The sequence below is a fragment of the Pseudophryne corroboree genome, chromosome 1 (genome assembly GCF_028390025.1).
Source record: "Pseudophryne corroboree isolate aPseCor3 chromosome 1, aPseCor3.hap2, whole genome shotgun sequence".
NCBI classification, from domain to species: Eukaryota; Metazoa; Chordata; class Amphibia; order Anura; family Myobatrachidae; genus Pseudophryne; species Pseudophryne corroboree.
The window spans coordinates 43,667,576-43,676,965 of NC_086444.1; positions in this window are offsets into that span (position 1 = coordinate 43,667,576).

A 9,390-nucleotide genomic window follows, 5' to 3' on the forward strand; every position below is an offset into this window, starting at 1 on the left:
GTACAGTGATACTACTGTGGTGGACACTATCGCATGATCAAATGTGAATAAAGTTGCAGTTCTGTGTGGTGTAATTTGTATTGGGGTTACTATTGTGTGGCCATGCCCCTTGCCAGAAAAAACACACCCCTTTTTGGGCTGTGCACCAAATGTGCGAACTGTTCCTATTTAAAATATAGGGGGTACAAAGTAAACACCAAAATAAGGACTGTTATGGGTGAGGGGTGATGTGCTGGGAAAGAGGTGCAAGGTCAGAGGCGGAACCAGCGGTGGTGCTAGGGGGCACCAGCCAAAATCTTGCCTAGGGCATCATATTGGCTAGGGCCGGCTCTGGCTAAAGCCCCTAATACATTGCTTATGGTGGTCATTCTGAGTTGATCGCTAGCTGCATTAGTTTGCTGTGCAGTGTTGAGGCAAAAAAATGGCACGTATGCGTGACTTATTATTACAATGAACAATGTAGTTTCACGCAGGGTCTAGCGACGCTTTTCAGTCGCACTGCTGGCTGCAGAGTGATTGACATGAAGTGGGTGTTTCTGGGTGGCAACTGACCATTTTCAGGGAGTGTGCGGAAAAACGCAGGCGTGCCAGAAAAAAATGCAGGTGTGGCTGGCCGAATGCAGGGCGTGTTTGTGACGTCAAAACAGGAACTGAACAGTCTTAAGTGATCGCAAGCGCTGAGTAGGTTTTGAGCTACTCTGAAACTGCACAAAAAAACTTTGCCGTCGCTCTGCGATCCTTTCGTTCGCACTTCTGCTAAGCAAAAATATACTCCCCTGTCATAATGATTGAAATAATAAAAAGAAGATATTTATCACAGAGTCTGTGATAAATATCTTCTTTTATTATTGGAATCATTTTTCCCCTATTACTGTGGCTGCATGTTAGGGTGGGAGGCAGCCGGAGAGGTGCCTCCCGCTGCTAACATTAAAGTCCGGGCAGTGGGGGGCGGGGTGCAGCAATGGCTGTGAAAGCCCACTGAAAAAGAATGGAGAAGCGGCACCACTACAGGTGCCTCAATGACAGGGGTGTGCATTCAGCCCCGATGAATGCACGCCCCTGTCACTGCCCCAGATGTGATTGGCCCTGCGGATCCAGTGCTGGATCCGCTGTCCAATCACTAGCGAAACCCCTTCCCGGCTGCAGCAGGCGCCGTGGGCTGTGTGGGCGCCCGCTGCAGCCAGCGCCGCTGACTGACACTAGAGGTCATAATTGACCCCTGGTGTCTGAGCGGCGCTACTAAGGGAGAGACGTCATGAGTCATGACGTCTCTCCCATAGTACAGCAGGTACGAGCCGGCGGACGGAGATGGAGGACAGCGCTGCAGGATCGGTAAGTATTGTGTGTGTATTTTTTTTTTTTATGTGTTTGTGTTGGGGGCACCACTACAAGGGGCACAGCAACTTTGGGGCACCACTACAAGGGGCACAGCAAGTGGGGGCACCACTACAAGGGGCACAGCAAGTGGGGGCACCACTACAAGGGGCACAGCAAGTGGGGGCACCACTACAAGGGGCACAGCAAGTGGGGGCACAACTACAAGGGGCACAGCAAGTGGGGGCACCACTACAAGGGGCACAGCAACTGGGGGCACCACAATGGGGCACCACTACAAGGGGCACAGCAACTGGGGGCACAATTACAAGGGGCACAGCTACAGGGGGCACAGCGACTGGGGGCGCAGCTACAAGGGGCACAATTACAGGGGTCACAACTACTGGGGGCACAGCTACTGGGGCACAGTTACAGGGGTCACAACTACTGGGGGCACAGCCACAAGGGGTACGCTACTGGGGCACAATTACAGGGGTTACAACTACTGGGGCATAGTTACAGGGGTCACAACTACTGGGGGCACAGCTACTGGGGCCAAAGCTACAGGGGGCACAGCGACTGGGGGCGCAGCTACAAGGGGCACAATTACAGGGGTCACAGCTACTGGGGGCACAGTTACAGGGGTCACAACTACTGGGGGCACAGCCACAAGGGGTCACAGCTACTTGGGCACAATTACAGGGGTTACAACTACTGGGGCACAATTACAGGGGTCACAACTACTGGGGGCACAGCTACTGGGGCCAAAGCTACAGGGGGCACAATTACAGGGGTCACAACTACTGGGGGCACAGCTACTGGGGCCAAAGCTACAGGGGGCACAGCGACTGGGGGCGCAGCTACAAGGGGCACAATTACAGGGGTCACAACTACTGGGGGCACAGCCACAAGGGGCACAGCTACTGGGGGCACAGTTACAGGGGTCACAGCTACTGGGGGCACAGCGACAGGGGCACAGCTACAAGGGGCACAGCTACAAGGGGCACAACTACAGGGGTAAAAACTACTCGGGGCACAGCTACAAGGGGCACAACTACAGGGGTCACAACTATTGGGGGCGCCTGCTCCATCCTCCCAGCCAGCAGCAACACTCTCCCCTGTCTGTGCTAACGTCCTTCCGCGTCAGCGAGTGCATAATATTCATTCATTTCTCTCTATTTCTCTCTCTCTCTCTCTCTCCTCTTGTGGATTACTTCATTTGTAAGTATAATTTTCATTTTTACAGGTACCGGCCTATTGGATTATACTCAGGGTCGGATTGGGAACAAAAAGCGGCCCTGGAAAAATGTATACTAGTGGCCCCACATGGGCAGCACCAGAGGTGTAAGGTCTAGCCATGGGCCATGGCAGCAGCACCCACCCCCCAAGACTTTCCAGATAGTGGGCATGTCCAGCATCAAGGGGGAAGTTAAAAATAAAATTAAATTTTATGAGCACATTATATGATACACCTTCAGAATTTAGGAAACTACATCATTCTTAAGAAAGATATTTTCTTGCTTATTACACCAACCATATCCCAATCACTATTTACTCAATCTTATATGTCAGCCAAGCAGGCAGACAGAGCATACAATAGATCATCTGCAATCACAGGCTAAGTGGCAAAGTAATTTTCTTATATAAGCAAATTATTTTGCATCTTATTCATTATGTCTATAAAAAGGACCACATGTCCTCAAACAAAACAGGCCCCACGGGTGCGTCGGCCCACCGGGAAGCTTCCCTGTAAACCCTATGGCCAATCCGCCTCTCATTATACTGGACAAGTGGACGTGACCGGCGTGGGATGTAGGTAAGTAATCTCTCATTTTTACAGGAACCATTTATTGGATTCTACATGGACAAGTGGATGTGACCGGCGTGGGATGTAGGTAAGTATGTGTAAGTGTGTTTTAATAAATTTTTACTTTCACGGTGTGTGTGTTGTGTTTTTATTTGGGTATTTTTTTTGTTGTAGAACTACAGGTACCAGCGGGCCCATTATTTCCCCGCATGCTGGTACTTGAGGTTCAACAAAAAAACAATATTCTTTTTTTTTTTACACACTTATGGCTATCAGCCCGGCACCCACCGCCCAGGGGTGCTGGGGACAGCCTCGGGCTTTACCCCTGGTCCTTGGGTGCTTAGAGGGGGGGACCCCTTGATTTAAGGGGTCCCCCACTCCTCCAGGGAACCCCGGCCAGGGGTGACTAGTTGGGGGGGTAATGCTACGGCCGCAGGGACCTACATAAATGTGTCCCCCGGCTGTGGCATTATGTCCCTGGCTAGTGGAGCCCGGTGCTGGTTTTAAACATACGGGGGACCCCTACATCTTTTGTCCCCCGTATTTTTGGAACCAGGACTGGTCTAAGAGCCCGGTGCTGGTTGTCTAAATACGGGGAACCCTTGTTCAATTTTTTCCCAGTATTTAAACAACCAGGACCAGCTCAAGGAGACCGAGGCTGGTTATACTTAGGAAGGGGGACCTCACGCATTTTTAAAAATTTTTTTTTAACCCATTCAGACCCTTCTCCATTAAGTTAATAGAAGCCCTGGACAACAAAATTACATTTATGTCCTCCTCCCACTCCCTTCCCAGTCCCAAACACTAATTTTTATTTTTTTTTAATAAAAATTTACAATATATCACAAGTATGATGAGCAGGCAGGCAGAGGGCATTGGCGGCATCGGATTGAGATGCAAATTAGTGGAGGAGGGCTGGGTCAGTTGATGGTGGGCAAGTTTGTAAGCCATTGGCGGTGGCAGCAGGCATCGGCTCAGAGGCAGTAGCGGGCATAGGCTCGGCGGCGGTAGGGGTCATCGGCAGAATCCGGCGGACATTATGGCTGTAGTGCCTCACCAGCCATTGACCTCACCGCATGCCACTGGTTTGCACAGCTGCTAAAAACTGCTAGCGAGCGATCAACTCGGAATGACCACCTATGTTCCATAACTTGTACAGTGGAGTCATAACCTGTCATGTCTGTTCTGTTCCTCAGGGCTCGGCTCATTGGGTCTCCGACAACTAACTTGGCTTGAAACAAAACTGCTACCCCGAGGGCACCACCGCCGCCATGGCAAGAGCCGCTACTAATCCCCTGCCCCCAGCTGCAGTGGGCGCTGTGTGCGCCCGCTGCTGCCAGTGTCGCTGACTGATGCTAGAGGTCAAAATTGACCCCTAGTGTCAATGCAGCGCTGCTATGGCAGAGACGTCATGATGTCACTCCCACATAGAGGAGCTGGCACCCGGAGACGACAGCAGCAGCGGTCCAGAAGCAGGAGCAAGGCTGGTAAGTATTTGTGTTTTTTTTTTTTTTTTTTAGGGTTTCAAAGCGGCGCTACTATTGGGGGCAAATCTACAGGGGGCACTACTATTGGGGCAAATCTACTAGGGGCACAACTACTGGGGGGAAATTAACTGGGGGCACTGCTACAGAATGCAAATCAACTGGGGGCACTGCTACAGAATGCAAATCAACTGGGGGCACTGCTACAGAATGCAAATCAACTGGGGTCACTGCTACAGGAGGAATAGCTACTGGGGGGGAAATTAACTGGGGGTACAGCTACTGGGGGCACAAGTACAGGGAGATAACTGTGGGTATGCCCAGTGGCGTAAGTTCGTCCCAGTAGGCCAGAGGTGAGATAAATATTGGTGCCCCCCCCCCCCCCCCACACACTTTACTGATGGAGTTATTTGCTCCTGTATAGGAAGCAGGAGAATTCTTACTATACGAAGTTACGCGTAATTCATACTTACCTACTCTCCCGGAAGCTGTGGGAGGCTCCCGTTTTTTGGGGTAGCCCCCCGCACCCCCGGAAGAGTGGGCAGGTCTCCCGCATCCTGCTCGCACCCTAGTGATGCGGGCAGGATGGAGAGATAACCTCCCGCATTCGCGGGTCCGTCGGGTGGAGAAGGGGTTAAAATGACGCAAATTGTGTCATTTTAGCCCCGCCCCCTTCTCGCGGAACCGCGAATCGCGGCATTTCCCGATGCGGGGGCGGGGCTTAGTGGTGTCACAGTCCGGCCCCGCCCCGCGAAGAAACCTGCAGCGTCTCCTCTCCGGGCTTCTCCCGGAGAGGAGAAATACAAAGTCGGTAAGTATGGTGTAATTGTCAGAGAAGTAACTTCATGTAGTTAGAATTCTCATATTTCCTATAGAGGAGCAAACAGCTTCATCAGTAAGGTGTCTGCTTCCAGTGTAATAGGTTATGGTTTCTAATCCCGGGTATGACACTTGTAAAATGTGTATCTAAAGTATAATAAAAAGGGTGTGACTTGTAAGGTATACCCCTTTTCCACTAGATCCTTAAAACACGGGTAAATGCGCGGGGGCGCGCATTTACCCGTGTTTTTCCCTAGTGGAAACGGGTCCCCCGGCAAATTCCCGGATCAAGTGATCCGGGAATCCTACCCTGGTAGCTAGCCGGGTTGAACACGTGTTCAACCCGGCTAGCTGTCTAGTGTGAACGGGAGCCGTGTCGAGGCGACACGGCTCCCATTCACAGTGCATAGGGAGGGCGGCGCTGGGAGATCATGTGATCTCCCAGCGCTGCCCCTGCCGCGTCACTAGCGCGTTACCAACCCAGCAAGTGCCGGGTTGGTGAGCGCTGTCTGCAGCACAGATCGCAGCCGTGTCAGGCGACACGGCTGCGACCCGTGCTACTCTAGTGGAAAAGGGGTAGTACAGGGACCAGTGAGGCAATTGGCTACTGATAAGAGAGTAGCAGCTATCAACTTAATTTAATGGTGTCACAGAATGGGAGGAGAGGTGCCCCCTTCAGAGCAGGAGCACGGCGGCAGATGACTCCGTTGCCTCCCAGAGTTCTGCCTCTGGGTATGCCCCTTCCCTATGAAGAAGCCACGCCCCTGTTTTGGGATGCGCGCACCAACTGTATTTTACCTGGGGGGTGCCACAGGAAACTTTCGCCATGGGTGCCACAAGGTCTAGAACCGGCCCTGATCCACAGGATAACATTGGGATATAAGGTAGTGTCAGCGGATTGGCACCAATGATCGAAAGCGTTCGGCCTCCCAGAATGTAATGGGCCAGTCCCCTATATCCCCGCCTCCAGGCTGAGGAAATTCTGTTTTCCAAAACTTAAGGCAGGAGCGTCATAGAGAGCCCTAATCAGGCGAGAAGAACACACTTCTGTACAAGATGGAAGAGGTTAGTAGGTGTAAGGATCCTCAAATCGTATGGGATCCCTGTGGATACTGTGGACTTAGGTGAAAGAGTTATCGACGGTAAGTCTATCATAGCTACTATTTCTCCTGCAGGGTCCACAGATTATCCACAGGATAAATATTGAGATATCCCAAAGCAATTTTAGTGGAGGGGACGATCCTGATTAGACAGAATGCAGCGTCCTGAGAGGCAAAGGCATAATATTTAATGAATGTGTTAATGGAAGACCATGTGGCTGCCTTACATATCTGTTCAGCTGAAGCACCACATTGTGCTGCCCATGACGGGCCTACCTTATGAGTAGAGTGAGCAGAGACCTTAGCTGGTATAGGGAGATCAGCTTGAGAATATGCTTCTAAAATCGTCATCTGAAGCCACCTCGCCAGTGTCAGCTTGTCAGCAGACCATCTTTCTGATGGCACGGGTACGATCCACGTAGATCCTTAAAGCACAGACTACGTCCAATGATGACTCTCCCGCAGAAAGGTCCAGCCCTTGGAAAGCCGGGACTACAATTTCTTAGTTTAAGGTGGAAATTAGACACCACCTTAGGAAGATATCCAGATTTGGGACTGTGAACCATTCTATCTGGATGAAATATCAGAAAAGGAGGACGACATAACAATGCCCCTAAGTCTGAAAGTCTTCTAGCTGAAGCAATAGCCAGTAGAAATAGAACTTTCACTGTCAACCATTTAAGATCCACTTGCTTCAGTGGTTCAAAATGGGGCAATTTGAAGTGCCTTTAGGGCTAAACTTAGATCCTAAGGAACTGTAGGAGGAACAAAAAGAGGTTGGATGTGAAGCATTTCTTAGGAAAAAAAGTGCAAACGTCCTGCAGGTTAGCAATTTTTTTTTTAAACCATAGTCAATGCTGACACCTGAACTTTTAAGGAAGCCACCTGTAGACCTTTGTCCATTCCTGCCTGAAGGAATGCTTGGACTCTGGAAACTCTGAAGACCTAGGGTCAAATTTCCTGTCACTACACCATTGAATATTTGGTAATAAATGCGAGCTGAGGAAGGTTTCCTTGCTCTAAGCATTGTTCGAACTACCTGTTGTGAGAATCCTCTTTGTTTCAGGATGGAAGTCTCAAGAGCCATGCCATCATAGACAGCTGATCCGAGTGCTTGTAATAGCAAGGACCCTGAGACAGTAGATCTGGACGTTGAGGGAGTAGGAACAGAGCATCCACCGACAGCCTCTGCAGATCTGTGTACTGATGTCTTCTGGGCCAAGCTGGAGCTATTAGTATCACGGTGTCCTTTCCCTGTTTTACCTTTCGCATCACCCTGGGCAATAGGGCGATTGGTGGAAACACATGGGCCAGACAAAAGTCCCATCTTACTGACAGGGCATCCACAAAGGTCACTTTGGGATCCTTTGTCCTTGACCTTTATGTGGGAACTTTGTTGTTCTGATGAGAAGCCATGAGATCTATCTCTGGTAACCCCCACTTGTCTACCAGAGTCTGGAAGACCTCGGGGTGTAAAGTTTAGAACTCACTTAGAACTGCTTACCTCCTTCATTGGCTGCGAGTTCCTTCCTGATGATTGAGGTACGCTACTGTCGTTGCATTGTCTGAGCGAATTTAAACTGGTTTCCCCTGAAGAATGTCTTTGCCTGAAAGAGTGCCATATATATATAGCCCAAAGTTCCAATATATTAATTGGCAGGCAACATTCTTACTTGGGTGTTACCCAAGCCTCTTGCATAATCTCCGTGAGCTGTTCCGGCCCCCGGAAATTCAGCCCTGATTGTTTTGGGACGTTTAAACACAGGTGTCTTGGATTTTAACAAAGGCTCTGCTGCCTCCTCTAAGCATAGAATGGCATTCATAGTACTAATTAGCTCAGGTCTGTCCACTGAGCTGAGGCCTTCCTCCTTGTCTCTGTATGCAGACCCAGAATGCGAGGAATCCTCATCCTCCAAGGAGTCCTCATCTGAAACATGTGTAGACTGTGAGGATGTTGTTTCCTGTTTGTGTGATTTACTTACCACAGGCCTTTCAGCCTGTTTTTGTTGAAAGGCAGCACATTCCTGGACTGGATGTGATAAACCCCAGCGGAATGTTGCATGTAAGGGTTAATAGGGTAACCTATCACTGGTAAAGGAGCTGGCATTATCCGCTCAGCAGTCCTGGATAATGTCTGTGCAAAAGAAGCCCATGGGGGATCAACTTGAACCTGTGCCTGCCTTGGATTATTCAAGAGGCTTTGGTGAAAGCTAAAACAATTTGCACATAATCCATTTTGAACCAGATCCTGAGAGGTTAACCCAGCTTTGCAAGACAAACATGAAATGAGTGTTGGTGCTGCTGGGGAGAGTGTATCCTCATCACCCTTGCCTAGACATGATAAATAAATCACACACCTGTACAGTGTTAACTACACAAATTATAATTGAAATCACTTAAAAACTTGTTAAAGTGACATACAATCTGATCTCTTCCTGCTTTGCACCAGCATTGAGGATCGGAATACACAGAAAACTGACAGAATTATAGTAAAGTCAGCAATCACACTAGCAATCAGTCACAGGTTATACATTATTAAAATAAGCAATATGAGCACATAAACAACTAAAAATACATTTCAAGTATGTAGTAGAAACATATTACTGCATTGCCTTATATATGACTTCAGACGTATTCAGTTGCACAGCGAAAGAAACAGCACCAATAGTTTACAGACTCATATGCATCAGGCACTTATCCAACTACTCGTACTTGATGGTAGGTAGAGACATTGGGGGACATTTACTAAGCAGTGATAAGAGCAGAGAAGTGAGCCAGTGGAGAAGTGCCCATGGCAACCAATCAGCACTGAAGTAACATCTATAATTTGCATACTATAAAATGATACAGACTCAGAGCTGCTGAT